This window comes from Benincasa hispida, chromosome 6, assembly GCF_027475165.1.
Source record: "Benincasa hispida cultivar pf3 chromosome 6, pf3_genome.v1.1, whole genome shotgun sequence".
Taxonomy (NCBI): domain Eukaryota; kingdom Viridiplantae; phylum Streptophyta; class Magnoliopsida; order Cucurbitales; family Cucurbitaceae; genus Benincasa; species Benincasa hispida.
In genome coordinates this window covers 5,582,042-5,603,039 of record NC_143483.1, presented here as the reverse complement: position 1 = coordinate 5,603,039, position 20,998 = coordinate 5,582,042, and positions in this window count along the sequence as shown.

Below are 20,998 nucleotides of genomic sequence, written 5' to 3'. Positions count from 1 at the left end.
TTTGCTATGTAACGCTTATGAGTTTTAGTAATTTGTTGATTACCTTGGTTTAAGAGTTAAATTATCATCTCCAATTCCTCTTCTGTAACTTATTATTATGGATTTGTGAAAGCAATTAAGAATTTATTTTGTACATTTACAGGTTGATTACCTTAGTTTTAGGGACATGTCATTTTTAACTTTGTGACCGACATTAAAAATGGATTGGACAATAATTATATGGAATACACGGACAATAATTCTGGACAATAATTAAAAAAAACGAACATGGTATTTACAAAAAATGGATAATAATTATGGGCTTTAATGTCGGTTTAAAACTGACATTAAAAGGCATCCGACATTGAAGATCGTGTTATAAAAGGTCTTTAATGTCGGTTTTAAACTAATATTGTACACCCTCTTCAATGTCGGTTTAAAACCGAAATTAAAGACACTCGACATTAAAAGGCTTTAATAATACTATCTTTAATGTCGGTTGTCAACCAACATTAAAGCCCTTTAATGTTAGTTTTAAACCGACATTAAGCCCTGAATTCTTGTAGTGCATGCATTTGAAAGTGAACATTGTCCTTATAAATCGACACTCATTCTTTGTAGCAGCTGTTTTTTCTTATTTATATACTTCCTATGAAAATTCCTTAGAAGTCACTCAACATAAAGTGTGCAAGTCAACCATGTTTAATTAGAGTTCCTAGCTAGGTGAGTTAGTGAAACATAAGGTGTACTTTATTGGTATAGAATAATAACTATCGGTGTACTTTATTGGTATAGAATAATAACTATCGATATGTTTAATATTGAATTAACCATGGTAACATAGGCTTCAAGATTCTCTTTCTTTGGGATGCGTTATCAATTCATTTATATATTGTTCCTCTACTCGGACGTGATAACTCTACCCATTCTTCAACCAGATCATTCCTACCTCTTGAAAGCCCCATGAACACATAAACCAAGTTGAGAGTGAAAGGTTATGGATGTGGCTTTCAATCACATATAGAAACACATTAATTATTCTTCCCACTAGCTAATTCAATGTTTTGTCAATTCTAACTTGAATCAATTGTGGATAGTTGGTAATACAATTTCCCGTCGAATTTAAAAGAAAAGAAAATTCGAAGACTAAAAAGATAAATTTTCACGACCATAAACGAAACAGCAAACAAAGAACTGAATTCTATGAGTTGTGTTACTATATTCTCTCTGCCCACTTTGACAAACAATATTGGGATAATCCTAATGTAGATATGTTGCCACAAGAAGTGCAATCATAATTTCTCTTTTTGAAACTTGAAGAATATATAAAGCTGCATAAGAAGCAATCAAAATCGTAACATAGAATACTCAACACTACATATTTCTTTTATAAAATTGATAGATAAAGAGTGTATTTATTTATTAATAATGTTGGAAGTTTTAATTCCCAATAACAAATTAATAACAACAATTAAGCAAGATTATTAATTAAATACAAGTTGAGGCATGGAAGAAAAAGTATAATATTCCCATAAGCATTTCATTAGAGGAAGGCCATATTGGCAATCAGTGGGGCACCTAAGGATCAGATATGCAAAGAAGCAATCATGCTGCAAAGACAGCCTAAATTAATAACCCAATGGAAACTGCCCATGATGAGTTGTTTTGTTTCAACTTTTCTCCTTTACTTTTTCCAAATTTCTTGGTTGTCACACTTTGTACTTTTGTGTCTTATGATTCAACTTTTTATACATTCTAACTCTTCCTTTTGCTGCCCCAAATATTTCTACTTAAATTATAACATCATTTAGATCTTCTTAAAAATTTATATCTTTTAAAAAATTGTTTAATAGGTTTTTAAACTTTCAATTCCGTAAGTCACTAACAAACTAAAATTTTTCACATGCCTATTTTTTTTTACATCGAGACAATAAATCAATATCAATATTATACTAATAATGTGAATATAAAATGTAAATAGTACTTTAACGTGTAATATTTATTTAATCATATTAAACATTTCTTTTGAGATCTTGACATTACTATTAACGTAGCTTAGTTGGCATTCAAATATACTAGAAATTAGGAAGTTCGTGATTTGAATCTCTCTACCCTCAAAAAAATGTACTGAAATTAGGAAATATACTAGAAATGTACTGAAAAACAATCTTTTATTTTACTAGAAATGTCAAATTTGCTCAAACACACAAATATCCTTGTTTTGGAATAAAAAAGACCCATCACATGATTGGCACAATAGGAATGAGTTATCTTGTTTCTTATTTCATTCCATTCTAATTATACAATAACTTTTTTTTAATTAAAATTTATCACGTGATAAACTATGATATACATGCACAAATATTTTTCTAACAAGATTCATTTTGTTTGATGAATATATTCAGGCAATGGTGTGTAAGAGGAGTTTGTGCAACATTTTGAGCACAATTTCAGAATTATAAATTGGGGAATGGAAATTGGTGATCCAAGGACATTCGAGTTTGGAAAATTGTGAGCAACTGCAAGCTTTACGGAGCTAAAGGCCAGAGAATAATCCTTCAAGTGATTTCTTCAAAAGGGAGACCTATTTTGGGGACATTATGCTAAATTTTTATTATTATCCAATCTCAAAATTCATCCTAGTGGCTAAAACCAACCTAGTTTATTTGATATAAAATTTAGTTACATTATTAATCACTTTGAGTTTCAATACCTCTATCCAAAAAAGAAAACAAAAGGTGGAATCAGTAGAAAGTTTGTGGACCATATGATATATTGTTGTTGAGGTAAACTTAAATAAAACTATCGCATACGATAGTCTCTCTTTCCATTAATTTCCATCTTACCTTTTATAATTTTGATTGTTTATCAAGTTAGTGAAAGGAAAATTTCGAATCATGCAAAGTCTTCAAATTCTTCAAGTTTTTAAATGTTGCTTTTTAAGGATATAAAATGATCATACAAGTTATTGAAAACGAGAAACCATGTAAAATTCTTCATGAACACGATAATTTCAATCAAATAAAGTTTTGCACATAAATAAATTTGACAACGCATGAATTAATCATTGAATGTCGAACTGAGCATAGCTCAATTAGCATATGAATGTGTTATAAATTATAAGATTTGTGATCTGAATATCCCTACCCTAAATTGCACTTAAAAAAAAGTAATTGCAATTGTTAGTATTTTTAAGAACAATAATAAAGTGTATAATATCATTTAAAAAAAATGCAAATATAGACAAATCTATCAACGAGTCTATCAACAATAGACTTCTATCGTTGATAGACTCTTACCAGTGATATAGTCTATCACTGATAGACTATTTATATTTAGTCATATTTGCAACTTTTTTACATTATGTTATATCTGTTAATACTTTAGGTCTAATGACTATATTTGCAACTGTCCCAAAAAAAAAAAAAATTAGTCATTGAATAACTTTTACAAATTCATAATTTCAATTAAGAATTAACTCTAATGTTGTTTGCTCGGCCATTTATGTATTTAATACTTTTAATAATCTCTCGATCTAAATTAAATGTTATTGTATCTATATCTTATGAATAGAAGAGGTCGGGTCACCTAAATTAGACTTAAGTGCATGACTATTGTGGTTCTAAGATCGAAGAGGTTTAGAATTGATTTAGAAAGCTTTTTTGTTCTAGTACAATAACAGTGACAATGATGGAAACAGAACCTTCGATCTTTAAAGAAAAACGTTAAATCAATTATCGTTGACCTAAATTCACTTTGACAGTTGATTTAAAATGTTGATAAACGATAAAATTGATCCGTGTAATTGACATCATATACAATACCACCTATGTGTAATATACATATATTTGTTAATGATATCATTTGAGCAGAAATAAATGATAATATTCTATCTTAATCTTCTATATAGATGTAAATAATATCACATTTAACTTTTACACATAATCTAGCCGGCCCTAAGTTCAGAAATGTTCATATTTTGTAAAGTTTAAGCCTCAGTCAAATATTAGTTTAAATCTGTCCCATCAATTATATGAAACTTAAAAATTAAGAGAGAGCAAGAGAATATAAGTTAGGTTAAACATGTGACTTATTATATACAACTATGATTAACAAATAAATAGGGCAGTCTTGAGTTGGAAGCCAAGAATATGTTGTCAAATCACACGGTTGCAATATAATGGAGGCCCTAAAAGAGATCCGATGAACATAAATTGAAAATACCATTGGTTGCATGAAGATGCTCCAATGCCCTGCCATATGGACACGTCTCTCCATTGCCTTTTTATGTTTCTTGCTGTTCATGAGGTGTAAAAGCTTATGATTCCCTCAAATTAATTAACATTAATTTTGGCCCTTAAGCATTTCTTTAGGGTTTAATGGATTCCTTTTGAACTTTTGGATTTTTATCTTTCGTTGAAAGCTTCCTCTTTTTACTTTATATGATCTTTTAAATAATCCAATATATCGTAATATATCTAGATATCTCTCATATGAATTATTATATATTGGTTTTTTATCCAAATTTTTCTTTTAAGATCATTCACCGAATTGTGAAAACTCTTAGAGAAATGACAAGACTTTGCACTACCGAAACATCCGGAGAAATAGAGAAAAATAAAGAAGGTAGAGAACGATGAAAAATTTCGTATTAGGGTTTCTAACCACTCTACAATAAGGTTGAAAGCATACTTAGCCTAATGGACTTTTTACATATATAATAAAACTAAAACTAAATAACATAAAAATGTTATTACCTTTTACACATAGTATTAAAGGAATATCTTACTTTATCCCCATTTATGCCATATTGGTTTATGATCCTTTAAGGCTTAAAGCTCCATTCCATGATATGTAGTTTGCAACACCTATATATGCATTTGGCATTGTTGGTAAGCTCATCAATTATGGTGAAATTAAGTCAAAATGTATATAACTTAAGCAAAATAAAACATCAGTGAATATTAAATTCCCAGAGTTACAGTACACAATTAAGCTATGATTCAACCATTAAGAATGCAATCAAAGTTTTATATAATTATCTAGATAAAGGTAAAATCATGGATGTATGTGATTTATAATATCTTTATTGATATGAATTTTTTAAATGAAACTAAAAGCAAAATCACGTGGACTTATGTTTAGATGGACAATATTGTAAAAAAAAGGTAATAGATGATCTTCAACCAAGTCAACAAGCCATCTCATAGTTGGAGTTCACTAGCTCACACAAAACTTGCTATTAAATATGGGTAAGTTAACAGTACAATGGCCACCAAGTATGGTAAGTTTTCGTGAGTAAATGATAGAAATTTTCACCATAAGATTATGCAGCAAATTAACTCCAGTATAGCTCATAATGACAGTCTCTTATTTATCACTTACTAGCCGTTAGCAGTGGTTTGACTAAGACCATAATTTTTTCCTTTGTTGTGTTTTCTATTTTAGACAGAATCTCTGTGTTACCTTATATAGTAATCTTTCACATATCACCTTAACATATGTGCTACTTAAATATGTGCAATTGTTCACTTTTTAACCTATGGCAAAGTGTTTACTTCAGCTAGAGGACTAGGGAGTAACTATAAGGAATTTAGAACAGTTGTGCTTTCAAAGGCTCTCTATTAATCTTTCAATCAATTTGTTTAAGTTTTGAAAGTGCATGAGAAAATGAATCAGCAGCTGAAGACGAAAAGAGTGGAACGATACCTTTTCCATAGACTGTTAGTGAAAATTTATTATTTTTTAAATGAAATATTACGAAATCGATAATTAAAGAATACAAAAAACGTAAAAGAATCAACAACACATAGATATACGTGGTTCATTAACGGTGTGTTAGCTACGTCCACGGGGCAAAGGAAGAACAGTATTATTAGAAAGAATGTTTTCTGAATACATAAACACGCCTATAGGGTTAGAAAGTTTATATAGTGCACTATTTTAAGCCCTAAGGTCATAATCGTAAATAACTACAAATAAATAAATATGTTAAATACAAATTCTGAATAAGTGTGAGGTTAGACCTCTGTACTTGGTTGTTCGAAGCGCCAACAAACAAATTCAAGATATTCCAACATGAAGAAAAAAAAAGTGGAGAATCTCGTATAGGTTGGGTCAACAAGGAGATGCCTCCTTATTTACCCCTACCTTTCCTTGTTGGTTTGGGTCCAAGGAGTACCCGCGTTTTAGAAGGTGTGAGGAGGTAGGCAAACGAGGTTTGATGGCCTTTCCACATGGATGGGACAAGGCTGTGGAATAAATAGTTTTTTTTTATTATTATCTAGAAAAAACTTCCTTTAATTATTAAACTTTCTACACATGATATTAGTCAATTAGTCACCTGTTCTCTCCTCTAATCCATTTTTTCCCATTTGATTTGTGTCCCATTAACACGCACACATTATTTTGCACATTCACCGTTGACCTTCAAGGCCTATAAATTGAGCTTCGGTTCTTCAGAGGATGAACGCACAAAATAATCCCAGTATTGTATTTTTTTTTTCTCAATCACAGTTTTTTTCTACATTTTCCGAGCACAATCTGGAAGGGCACGAGCATTTTTTGCAGTTCCGATCGAGACACATTTCATTTGGGTTGTTTTATCATGAGGATGAGACATAACTTTCTTTCCGAACTACTTGCACAAAGGGCAGAGCCATGGGATGTCTTAAAGAGAGTGTGATCCGAGACTTAGTCCTTCACAGGTTTCTGTTTTGCAAGTTCTGCACGCAAATAAGAATTTTTGAGCTTTCATTTCAATTCCTATCACTTCTTGTTGGGTAGTCATTCCAAAAATTTTAAGACATGTCAATTTGTCGCTGCTCGTAATGGTCGTATCAACATAGAACGATATTCTGTCTACCAATCTCAATCGCCCTTTCAGATTCAAAAGGGCACACTTCAAACATTGGAAGTAGAAGATGTTGTTCTTCCTCACTGTGAAGAAAGTTGCTGACATCTGCACTACAGAGAAGCCAATTGTCTCACAAATAGATCCGACTGAACAACAGAACAAAGATATTGTTATTTGGGAAAGAATGATTCTCTCTGCAAGTTTTTTTTTTTTTTTTTGAATGGTTTGACTGATGATCTATATGACCTATTACAGCACGATGACCACAACAAATAAGGTATACCTCTAAATGAGTAATTACAAGTTGTTATTATTGATACATTACCCCCTATGTGGAAGGATTTCAAAAATACACTTAGGCATAAAACAAGGAATTTTCCTTGAAAAGTCTGATAACATGCCTGAGGATTAAGAAGGATGCCTGAAAGCAAAATTAGAGGGAAGAGGTAAATATCATACCAAGAAATTCTGCCTTGGTTGTTTTGAAACCTAGACTAAAGCCAAACGAAAACAAGATGAAATTTTAGAATCATGGATCCAATAACCAGAAGAGTCAAAAGAATCAAAAACCCTCCTCGTGAGAAACTGTACAATTTCTTTGCTCTAAGTATAACAAGTCTGGGCATATGGCCAGGAACTGTAAGAATAGGCATCATCCTACTCTGCAGGCGAACTTGACTGAAGAATAATTAGTAGCCATGATCACAGAAGTAAATGTGATCGGGAGTTTTGAGGGGTGATGGCTAAACACTAGGCTACACACCATTTCTACCATGATTATAGTTTATTTAAATCATATTCTAAAACTAAGGATGAAAATATATTGTTGGGGGATCACCACTCAACAATAGCTGCTGGAATCGGCGAGGTAGATTTGAAGTTTACCTCGAGAAAGACTTTCATTCTGAAGAAATTTCTACACACTCCGAAAATAAAGAAGAATGTGGTCTCAGGCTATCTCCTCAATAAGGCTGCTTTTACTCATACCATAGGAGTTGACTTATATACCCTCACTAAAAATAATATCTTCTAGCTAAAGGATATGCAACGAACGGGATGTTCAAACTAAACCTTGATATGAATAAAGCTCAATCTTCTGCTTATATATTGTGTTCTTTTGATGTTTGGCATGCTAGGCCTTGTCATGTTACTAATTATTTCCAACCCTGAATGACTTTATTAAATTTGAATATTGTAGTCAAGCTAAAATAACTAAGATTTCAAATAAATTTGTATGTAGGGAATCTGAGCCTCTAGATTTGATTAATTCATACTTATATGAATTTAATGGTGTCTTGACTAGGAATAGTAAAAGATATTTTATTACTTTTATTGATGACTGTACTGACTTTACATTCGTATATCTGCTAAAAAATAAAAGTGATGCTTTTGACATGTTCAAATTATTTATGATTGATATAGAAACCCAGTTTAACAAAAAAGTAGAAAATACTTCGTAGAGGAACTGAATACGACTCAGATTGAATTTAATAAATTCTATAACTCGCATGGAATAATTCATGAAAAGATGGAACCTTATTCTCCTAAAATGTATGGAAAAGATGAACGAAAAAATAGAACTCTATCTAAACTAGTAGTTGTTATTCTACTTAATTCAGAAGCTGCATCTTATTGGTGGGGTGAAATTATCCTACTTATGTGTTATGTATTTAATAGAATATCAAAGTCTAAAAACACAATTTTATCCTATGAAGTCCTTAAGAATAAGAAACTGAACTTGTCATATTTCAAAACTTGAGGGTGTCAAGCCTATGTAAGAATACCATATCCTAAAAGAAGGAAGCTTGCTAGTAGAGCCCATGAATGTGTCTTTATAGGATATGTAGTAAATAGTAAAATCTATAGGTTCTATGACCCAATAAATCAAGTAATTATAGAATCAAATGATGTTGAGGATAGATTTCCTTTTAAATTAAGGAATAAAGGGGCTCGAGATCTAATAGTCTACCATTAATTAGAAATCAAACCTCAAATGAGGAAGCAGACCACGAACCCAGAAGAAGCAAAATAACTCGTACTGTAGTGGACTTTTGAGATGATTTCCAAACCTTCAATGTAGAAGAATATTCTAAGAACCTAAAAGATGTCCTATCCTCAGTAGATGCCAATTTAGGGCAAGAAGCAATAAATGGTGAAATAGACTTTCTTAGTTCATATAGGATTTGGCACTTGGTAGACCTACCCCCTGGTTTCAAGGCAATAAGATGCAAATAGATCTTGAGGAAGAAACTCAAACTTGATGGAACCATTGAAAAGTACAAAGTTAGACTTGTAGCTAAGAGTTTTAAACAAAGAGAAAACATTAACTTCTTTTACACCTTCTCCTCTGTGACTGGAAACACCTCAATCGATGTGTTGTTTTCACTCGCTACCCTAAACAACCTTGTAGTACATCAGATGGATGTAAAGACTGCATTCTTGAATAATGAACTTGAATAAGAGATTTGCATGGAACAAGTTGAATACTTCATAGTCCATGGTCAAAAGAACAAGGTATACAAGTTAGATAAATCTCTTTATGGCTTGGAACAAGCTCCTGAGCAATGGAATGAAAAATTTGATAATCTAGTCATATCTAACGGTTCAAAGTTAATGAAAGTGAAAAATGCATCTACAATATGTTCGAAAACAATCTATGCACTATTATATGTTTGTATGTAGATGATTTATTAATTTTTGGATCGAACTTGCAAGTTATAAATGATGTGAAATCCATGTTAAGTGCAAACTTTGATATGAAAGACTTAAGAGAAGCAAATGTAATTTTATGCATAAAAGTGACTAGGTTTGAAAAGGGAATTTTTTTGGATCAGTCTCGTTATATAGAAAAGATTCTAAAGAAATATAATTACTTTGAATATAAACCAATATGTACTCCAAAACCCAGTAACGATATTAATCAATCTGAGTATGTGAGCATCATAGGCAATCTCATATATACTACTGACTGCACTAGACTTGATATAACTTATATTGTAGGATTACTATATAGGTTTACAAGCAGATCCAGTATAGAGCATTAGAATGTTGAAGAATGTGTTATGAAGTACTTGAAGAAAACCTAGAACCTAGGATTACATTATTAAAAGTTTCTTGTTGTCCTCAAAAAGTACAGGGATGCAAATTAGAACTCATTCTCGGATGATTCAAAGGCTACTAGTGGCTATATTTTTAATATAATAAGTCGAATTATTTTCTGGAAGTCTAAGAAATAGACTATTTTAGTCCAGTCAACAATGGAGTAAAAAATGATAGCACTAGCAACAACTAATGAAAAGGCAGGCTGGCTTAAAAGTCTACTATCAAAGATTTCTTTATAGGAAAAATCGGCACCAGCCATATTGATCCAATCCGATAGTACTGTAACAATCGCAAAAGTTTAGGACTGTTATTACAGTGGAAAAAGACAACAAATACGTCGTAAACACAGTACCATTAGAGAACTTCTCACTACTGGTGGAATTAGAGCGGATCACATACGAATTGATGAAAACTTGACAGGGTCTTTGATGAAAGGACTAGACAGAGAGAAGGTTTTCAAAATCTTAGAAAGAATGGAACTCATGCCTATAGAAAGATGAATCACTTGTGGGAAAAACCCAACCTATAGACTAGAGATCCCAAAAAATAGGTTCAAAAGATAATAACTGATCACAAGTGATATGAAGTGAATCATGCTAAAAACAATACAGAGTTCCATTCCTATGACCCATAGTCTTAACATGATATCTTGAAGCGTATGAAAAGTTGAACTTAGTTCTTAATGAGATTTATGCTTGATGTCAAGTGGAGTACTTTTGATAGAATCACCTAAGTGAATATTGAAGTGGGGGTCGCTTCTTATGAAATTTTAGGTAAATTCTCTAGAGTATTCACTAAACTGTGATACACGTGCTAGGTCTTAAAGCACGGGCTTTCGAACTACATCCTAATATTTTTTTGTGTGAGTTGTTGTTAGAGATAAAGTTCAAAACCAAGAGTTATTCTAGTATAAATCATCTTCAATATGTAAAGGTTTAAGTCGTAAGACACCTTTACTTATGCACAGTGTTGTATGTACTGATATTGATCGATGAAAATGTTTTCTTGTGTTTTTAAAATTTTCAAGTGGGAGAATGTTGGTGAAAATTTATTACTTTTTAAATGAAGGAAAAAGAAAAGTGGAGAATCCCACATCGGTTGGGATAACAAGGAGATGTCTCTTTATTTACCCCTATATTTCCTTGTAGGTTTAGGTCTTAAGTGGTACCTAAGTTTCAAAAAGGCTGAGAAGATAGCAAATGATGGTTTAATGGCCTTTCCACGCATGTGCGCCACCGCTGTCCGTACGATGGGGCGAGGCAAGGTTGTGGAATAAATAATTATTTATTTATTTTATTATTATTTAAAAAAAAAAAACTTTCTTTAATTATTAACTTTTTGACCCACGTTATTAGTCAATTAATCACCCATTTTTTCCTCTAAGCCATTTTTGTCCATTCGGTTTGCGCCTCGGTAACATGTGCACGTCACTCCCAGTTTTGGCATTCACCATTGGCCATCGATTCTTCAGAGGAGGGATGCACAAAATAATCACAGTTCTTGTATTTTCTTTCTCAATCACAATTCTTTTCTACGTATTTCGAGCACAATCTAGAAGGATGTGTACTTTTTATCAGTTTTCGGTGTAGTTCCGATTGAGACAGATTTGATCTAGGTTGTTTTATCTTGAGGACAATGTGGCTTTCTTTCTAAACTGTTGCACAACGGGTAGAACCGCGAAACGTCTTAAAGAGAGTATAATAAGTGTGTTTGGATTACATTTTCAAGTGTTTAGTTTAAAAAATAAATCATTTTAGAAAAAATTGGATTGTTTGGCACCAATCGAAATAACTTTTCAAATGTATTTTAATCAATTTTTATCAAAAATTTTAAATAAAACTGAGTTTTTTTAGAACACTTTTTCTTAAATCAATCCAAACAGGCCTTCAGCCTTTCACAGGTTTCTATTTTGCAAGTTTTGTATGTGCTAAGAATTTCTGAGCTTCCATTTCCATTCCTATCACTTCTCGTTGAGTAGCCAATCCAGTATAGACTTCTAAGGGGCTAGAGTTTTCATAAAACATCTTGTAGCTCTTTCCTAATCGGTTTGGACAGAATAAATGGAGACTTGATCGGATATGGATGTAATGTGTGAAGAACCTGCAAATCTCAAAAAAATTGGGACTTTTTGTTTTTGCACTTGGTTTCTTTTCAAATTTTAGTTTGAATATTAGGATTGATTTGTTGCTTTGCATAATTGTGATATGAGTTTTTAACTTGAATTATACCATATGGTATGATTGAAGTTCATATATCAAAGTAGAATATGTGTGAGAATATTGAAAGAATTCAAATATGTTTAATCATTAAGAATCAAATATATTTTTTCTAAATAAATCCTCCCCCTTTTGTTATCATCAACAGATAACAATTAAAAGTACAAGCTCTCCCTCAAAAAGATAATCAAGTATTTAATAACGATAAAAGATTCATCAAATCATATATAATCTAAAAACCAATTAGTATTACTCTTACATAGACTAGAAATCTTAACGTGTGTTGCATGTGTAATGTAATTTAACATAGATATTCTTTAAGTTTAAAATTGAAAAATATCTTTTTTTTTTATTCTTGAATTTTATTCGACAATATTTTTTTTAGAGTTATTATCAAATATAAAAAAAAGTAAACCAAAATATTTACAAAATATAACAAAATGTTAGAACTATCAATGATAAATGTTGATAGACAATGAGATTTCTATCAGTGTCTATTAGTAACATTCATAGACATGATAGAAGTCTATTAATGCCTATCATTAATAATTTTAAAATTGTGCTATACCTTGTAATTATTTTCAACGGTTTTATCATTTGAAATAATTTCTTTTTTTTCTATTGTTTTAAAATTTTTTAAAAAAATTACTAATTTCAAAAATAAAACCACGATTAATTTTTATTTGATATTGTAAAGGTTATTTTATCTTTAATTAAGAAAACCCCATTACCATTATTAGATGCAAGTTTTAAGTTTTCTTTAGTCATATAAAGAAGGACGGTTTTTAAATATAGATAAATAAACTAAAGTATTTATAAAATATAGAAAAATTTTAGAACTACCAATGATAGTTCTAAAATTTTGCTATATATTATAAATACTTTCAACAATTTTACCATTTGAAATAATTTTTCTATAAAGAACAATAATTCTCAACTATCCCAATTTTCCTATTAAAGATAAATAAATTTGAAAAAAAAACCTACAATAATAAATATAATGTGAAAATAATGATTCTTTGTTTTGCAATTAGTTAAAATACAAATGCATGAAACTATATATAAGAATAATGTCTTAAAATTCAAAAAAAAAAAAAAAAAAAATACTTTCAATCTATTTGGAAAAAAAAACCATAATAACGTTTTGCTAATTACATGACTTAGCAAATGCAATGATATGCAACATTTACAAAATTAATATAAATAAATGTGAAACAATATTGAGATATACCATAAATGATTAATTTGCCACTAGAAAAATAACTATTCTTACTTTTCCAAGCAGTAAAAAGAAAAATGCATGAGATTATATATTGAGAATACAAGATGCCTTCTATTCTAATGAATCATTTATTTATTTGTTGTGATGGAATTAGAGAAGATTTATATTTAGTACATCAATTCATATTTCATACTTCTAATAATTAAAAAAAAATCAATGGCTTAATGTTGTTTTTCATAAATAATTTTTTTTTTTAGGAAAAAAAAAGGAGATCTTTAATCTATTTGACAAAAAAAATAATAACAGCCATACAAATATATTTTTTTTGGTACATTCCAACGCAACAATGTAATTCAAAATTAAAAATAAAATGTTGTTAAAAAAATCAAGATTTAGATGTCTCTTAAATCAAACACTTTACCACAATAATCATCGCTATAAAGAGAAAAAAATGATGATTTTGTTTAACTAATACATTTATTTAATATAATAATTATCGGGATAGAGGATGGAATCATGAAACTTTGATTTAAAAGAAGAGATCAGTGTATATCAATTATCACTGAGTTGATCACACTTGGCCTTATTAAATGAACACCTCTCTATACGTTTTTTTTTCTTTGGTCAAATTTCAATCTCACTTAGTCTTACTAAATGACTACCTCTTTCTATACAATATTTTTTTGATAAATTTTTTTAACATTTGAATTTAACAAAAATTTTGTTGTTTTCATCGAGATCCATCTTGAAAGTCTCATGTATAATTGTCCATATAAATTGTACAAACTCAAATTTAAATCTAGCTTATAATGTTGTGAAATCAATGGTGAGTAATTAACAAGGCTATATATATATTTGAAAATTACAATTTGAATTTGTAATTTTGGATTGCATATATTCATTAAAAGAGTAAAAAAATGATGAATAAATATTGCATTGTGAAGGCATTTCAAATAACTTTCAAAAATTATATAACAATAATAATAATAGTAAAATGTAGGGTTACCTCTTATACATTACAATGACTTTGAACACCTCTAAGTCTTCTCCCTTTTTAGTTTAATACTTTTCAACACCAACCTTTACGAATAACACTTGCTTTTGATTTTCAAGTATTATGAAAAGGTTCCAAATCTTGTATATTAGCTTGTTCTCTATTGAGCATGTAAATTTACCACAATGTATTAGTCATAATAGATTAAATATAAATTAAATAAACTATGATAAATCTAAAATTGGTTTAAGACATGTTTTTTAATTAAGAAAAATCAAGGATTGACATATACCAAAAATGAATCAACTTGGCACCAAAGTAAAAAAATAAATTATCTTTGTTTACTAAATGCATTTCAAATGTATAGAACTATTTATAGGAAATTCAAGATGCTACAATGTATATATGTCACTTTTTGGTTATGAATGATGATGGAATTTTAAAAAAAAAGTAATGATCATTATATATTAAATGGTCATATACCCACATACCCACCTCTTACTCACATATGCACATAGTGTTCTTCCTTTTTTAAAAAAAAAATAAATATAAATAATAGTAATTAGTGAAGGGTTACAATAAGTTATACTAACTAGGGAAGGGACATAATGAAAATTATAGTATTATCATTTGGACAAAATAGTCCGAAAATGATTCTCTCGATTAGTCACTTTTTAAGATAGCAAAATATATAAGTAACATATACTCATTTTTACAAAAGATAATCCATATCAATTAAGTTACTCATAAAGAAATTTTACAAGTTAAATCAGTCGTGATGGGCACAACTAACATTTTAAAGAGATATTTACTCCCCTAAAAATTAGCATACCAAAAAAAATATATGTAAAGAAAAATTCATAGACTTTCATAAAATCAACCTAAAAAAAAAAAAAAAAAAAAAAAAAAAAAAAAATCAATTTTATCAATTTTATCAATTTTTCATATACTCAAAAATCTATAATAAATGGCATTAGACAATATATTCCGTAGAAAACTTTAAAATATACCAAATATGGAATCCGATATTAAAAATCATTACACATGTTATCTAAGAAAAAATTCAAATAATTTAGCAACATGAGATACCAATTAAAAGAATACATGAAATAAGGACACTTGGGATGTGTTTGGAATTTAGAAGAAAATAAAGTGTTTGATAAATCAGTTAAAATAGCTTTTCAAGTGTATTTTAATCCATTTTTATTAAAAAAATTTAAATAAAAAGGAATTTTCTAAAAAAAAAAACTTTTTTTTTTTGAAATCAATCCGAATGAACCTAAATACAATCAAGATAATTTCCAACCACATACCAAGTAATTGTGATCAAATCAAAATAATCAAAGTCATAAAATTTTGGTATCATGTCTGATTTAATTTATACAAGAGGATGTCAATGTAAGCAAATGATATATTATCAAAAGAAAAAAAATATATCAAATATATCTTTCCCTATATTTATAAAAATATATACCAATTATGTGAGAGATCAAAAAATATACATCAAACAAAACAAATGGTCTTAGGGTATGTAATCATGTGATCCATTGTTGAGTTGTATTGATTACATAATGTTCTTTAGTGAACAGAAGTTGGTCTGGATAAGAGTTGGGGAGGATAGAATGACTATTTGAGGGGAGGTTATACTTTGTTGGTTACATAAATGTGAGATAATAGATCTATATCTATTGTTATTAGAATTTTTTTTTTTTTTGGAGAAACTAAAAACAAAGACGGGGCCTTATGCCTCAAAGTGAACAATATAATTCAATTTTAGAGATGGTTGAGAATCCCAAATTGGAAAGATGAAGAGAATCCAACAATCTTTAGTAAAATACATATGAGTTACTTCTCTCATTATCAATTAATTTTGGTTAGATTCTCATATTTATCTAACGGCAATGTGAAGAGTTTGATCTCAACGGTCAATATTTTCTTTAAACATATTTCAAAATAACCTGTAATAGTCCATATACTATAAATACGTTGTTGTCTCTCTATTCCATACATGATGAAAATCTAAAAGAAAATCTGTAAAGGAAGACTTATCTTCTTATAGCTTTTAATAAAGGAAATCAACTCCCCTTCTCGTGGATGTAGGCATTTTCTAGCCGAACCACGTAAATCATAGTATTTATATTCTTCTTCTCCTTCTTCTTCGTCGATTGCATGCTACAAATCTTCAATTTTTTGCCTTGCAAAATTCACAAGAAACGAAAAGAGAGTTAGAAAGAGTTGAGAGGATTTTTTAGATCTCGGTGTAAAGAGAGAGAAGAGTTTTACCAAATTCATTTCTCTTCTGATTGTCTCACCTACTCAACAGAAGAGGAAGGGTTTCCTTCACACATATTCTTCATTCAGCACACCAACATGGTCTTCTATTTGCCTTTCATTTCACCAACCTCATGTATCAATTTGGATTAGACTTCTCCAAAACATTTTGGGTCTGAAATTGAAATCAACAGCCCAACAAAGTGGTATCAGAGCATAAGACTATCAAGAAAGTAATTCTTTGAGAATTAAGATTCAAGTTTCAATTCAGCCATGGTAGTAGCAAGGTTTGAAGTGGAGAAATTTGATGGAAATGGTGATTTTGGCTTATAGAAAATCAAAATAAGAGTCATCCTTGTCCAACAGAAGGCTCACAAGGCTCTTCTTGATCCATCTACTCTACCGAATATAGTCACAGCTCAAGAAAAAGAAGATTGGGAATTAGTAGCCTTTGGTACTCTTGTCCTAAATCTTAGGACAATGTTTTGAGGCAGTCTTTGATCAAGAGACAGCTTACAAGATTTAGACGAAGTTGGAAGAATTGTATGCCACCAAGGATCTTTCAAATAAGGTGTATCTAAGGGAGAAGTTTTTCACATTAAAAATGGTCTCATCAAAGTCATTTTCAGACAACATTGACGAATTTAAGAAGATTGTTTTTGAATTTAAGAATCTATAGGAGAAATTGGGATATGACAATGAAGCCTATGTACTTTTTAACTCCCTACTAGATTCCTACAAAGAAATAAAGAATGCTTTGAAATATGGAAGAGACTCCATAACCACAGAAGCCATTATATAGCCTTAAGAACTAGGGAACTTGAGCTACAATCTATGAAAAAGGAACAGCCAAGTGATGAAGGGCTATTTGTGAAAGGTAATTCCAAGCTTAATCACTCTAAAGGAGGAAAACAACAACATACTGATGAGAACAAGCCTAAACAGAAGATTAAAGGTAAGTATTACTAGAAGAAAGTCCACCTAATCAAGGATTTTTTCATCCTTAAAAGAAAGAAACAAGAGAAAGAGAAAGAAGTTAAAGGCAAACAACCTGAAGCCTCAGCTGTAGAAGGTTTATTTGTTTACTTTGATGTACTAGCTTCAACACAAGACAAGGTCATTCATGCAAACTCTTTTGGGAAACATGATTTGGTCTTGGACTTCGAATGCACCTACTATATGACCCCTATGAGACCTTGGTTTAACACCTACAAGGAGATTGATGGAGAAATGGTCTACATGAGCAACAACCAAGCTTGAAAAATTGAAGGGATTGGATCAGTATCATTGAAGTTGAGAGATGGGACTATGAAACTTCTTAGAAATGTCAGATGTTTTCCACTTCTCAAGAGAAATAATCTGATCTCTTTGGGAATACTAGACACAGTTGGGTGTGAATACAAAAGAAAGGGGGAAACTTCTGAAGTTCTTAAAGATTCTAAGGCGGTCCTAGTTTGAGAGAAGGTCAATGACTTATTTGTGGCTAGAGGAGTTAAAATGATGATAGGGGTTTATACAGTAACATCAAATGAGTTGACAGAGGCTGATTTTTGGCATAAGAGACTGTCTTACGTCAGTGTTAAAGGGTTAGAGATTCTATCTAAACAGGACATTCTACCTAAAGGATTTGTGATCAACTTACATTTTGTGAGCATTTTGTTTTGGGTAAGGCTACAAGGCACAATTTTACTAAGGCACAACATTTAACCAAATCAATCCTAGACTACATATACTCTTATCTTTGGGGACCAGCCCCAACTCTAAGCTTAAGTGACTCAAGGTATTTACTTTCTTTTATTAATGACTGCTCAAAAAAGGTTGGGTTTTCTTTCTCAAATCAAAAGATCAAGTTTTTGATAAATTCAAAGAATGAAAACTCATGATAGAGAAGAAAACCTCTAAAAAAATTAAATACCTTAGGACAAATAATGGGTTGAAATTTTGTAGTGAGAAGTTTAACAAATTTTGTAGAGATAATGGGATTATTAGACATAAGACAGTTAGGTTCACATCTCAACAGAATGGGGTGGCAGAGAGGTTGAACAGAACAATCATGGAGAGAGTTTGATGCCTTCTGTCTGATGTCATTCCTAGTGAGAAATATTAAGTTGAAGCTACTGCCTATATAGTATACACCTTAAATAGGTGTCCACACACATCTTGAGACTTCTTAACCATTAGGAGAAGTGGTCCAAGCATCCACCTAACCTAAAAAATCTAAGGATATTGGATGTGTTGGATACATACATCAAAACCAAGGGAAACTTAAATCTAGGGTTGTCAAGTGAATGTTATGGGGTTCACAGATGGTGTGAAGGGTTCAAGATGCGAAATCCTATTGAGAAAAGATTCATAGTCAGCAAAGATGTTACATTTAGAGAGAAAGAAATATTTATGCAAAGGGAGAATGTGATCGTTGAAATCCCTAAAAACCCTACCACTAGAATTAAGGTGGAGAATCCTAGTAATTCATCCATAGAAGACAATCCTCTAAGCGATTCAGAAGAAGAAGAGGTAACTACAGGTGAGTAAGTTGAACATGTTGAAGCTCAGCCTGATTTGAGTCAACACTCATTAGCTAGAAGTAGACAAAGAAGGGTGATTGTTCCTCCACCTAGGTATACTAAACTACATGAACCTAGTTTTAAATACTACTGTGGTCTCAAGTGACCAAGAGCCAACTACTTTTGATGAGGCAGTGAGCTGCTTTGATGCTAGAAGTTGGACTGAAGCTATGAGTGAGGAAATACAGTCATAAGTGTGATAACACATGGACCCTAGCACATCTTCCTAAAGGATGCAAGCCAATAGCATCCAAATGGATCTACCAGCTAAAATAGGGTATTATTACTAATCAAAAGCCTAGATATAAGGCTAGACTAGTGGCTAGGGGATTTACACACAGAGAGGACATTAACTACATAGAGATTTTCTCACCAGTTGTAAAGCAGGCCTCCATCAGATTCCTATTGTCATTAGTTGCTCAGAATAACCAAAAACTAGACCAACTAGATGTCAAGACTACCTTTCTACATGGATATCTAGATGATGCTATATATATAGCACAACCTAAGGGATTTGAAGAAAAGGGAAAAGAGAACCACTATTGTCTTCTAAATAAATCTATTTATAGACTTAAACGGTCCCTAAGATGCTGGTACAGAAGGTATGACTACATAGATAGAATTGGATTCCAAAAGAGTACCTATATGATATATGTACCTATGTTAACTCAATTTTCTACAAGAACAAGGTATATCTACTTCTCTATGTTAATAACATGTTGCTAGCCGAAAGTTCTAAAGAAGATTTAACACATATCAAATATTTCCTAAAGAGAGAATTTGACATGAAGGATATGGGTCAATCAAGAAAGATCCTAAGGATTGAAATCATAGGTGATAGAAAGTCTTCCATCATAAGTATAAGTCAAGCCAGCTACGGTGATAAAATAGTCAGAAGGTTCAACCTATCTAATACCAAGCCAATGACTATCCCTATTGCACATCATTTTAAGCTATCTTCAGTTAACTCACCTATAGAAACAGATATTGAACATCTAACACAGATGCAAACAGTGCCTTACAGTCAAACAATGGGCAGTTTAATGTACTTGATGATCTCAACAAAACTAGACCTCTCCTATTATGCTAACTTAGTGAGATATACGTCTAACCCTGGCAAAAGACATTGGGAGGCTAGTAAATAGATACTTAGGTATCTAATTTGGTCTAAGAATACAAAGCTAACCTACTAGATCACATAAGAGACAAAATTAGAGTTGTATGGCTATGTTGACTCTGACTTTGCAAGGGATTTAAATAAATAAATAAATAAATAAAAAGATCCCTATCAAGCTGTTTATTCCTATATGGTCCTAATTTACTAAGTTGGAAAGTAAATTTATAGTCAATCACAGCTCTATCTACAACAAAGGCAAAATATATGGTACTCACGGAAGCAATTAAAGAAGGATTGTGGTTAAAGGGCTTGATGGCAGACTTCAGTATATGGCAAACAGAAGTTAAAATTTACTATGATAACTAAAGTGCTATCAATCTTTCCATAAACCCACAATATTACTCCAAAACTAAATACATAAACATCAAGTATCATTTCATAAGGGACAGAATAGAACAAGATGAAATTGATGTGTTAAAGGTTCATACCATAGAGAATGCTAATGACATGCTTACAAAGTTCATCTCTAAGCTCAAGCTCCTCAAGTGTCTTGAGTTAATCGGCTTCAGCTTACCTACAAAATTTTAGACAAACATTAGATCTGGAAGAGAGCTACATGCAATGAGATCAAGGTGGAGATTTGAAAAGTTTGATCTCAACAATCAATATTTTCTTAA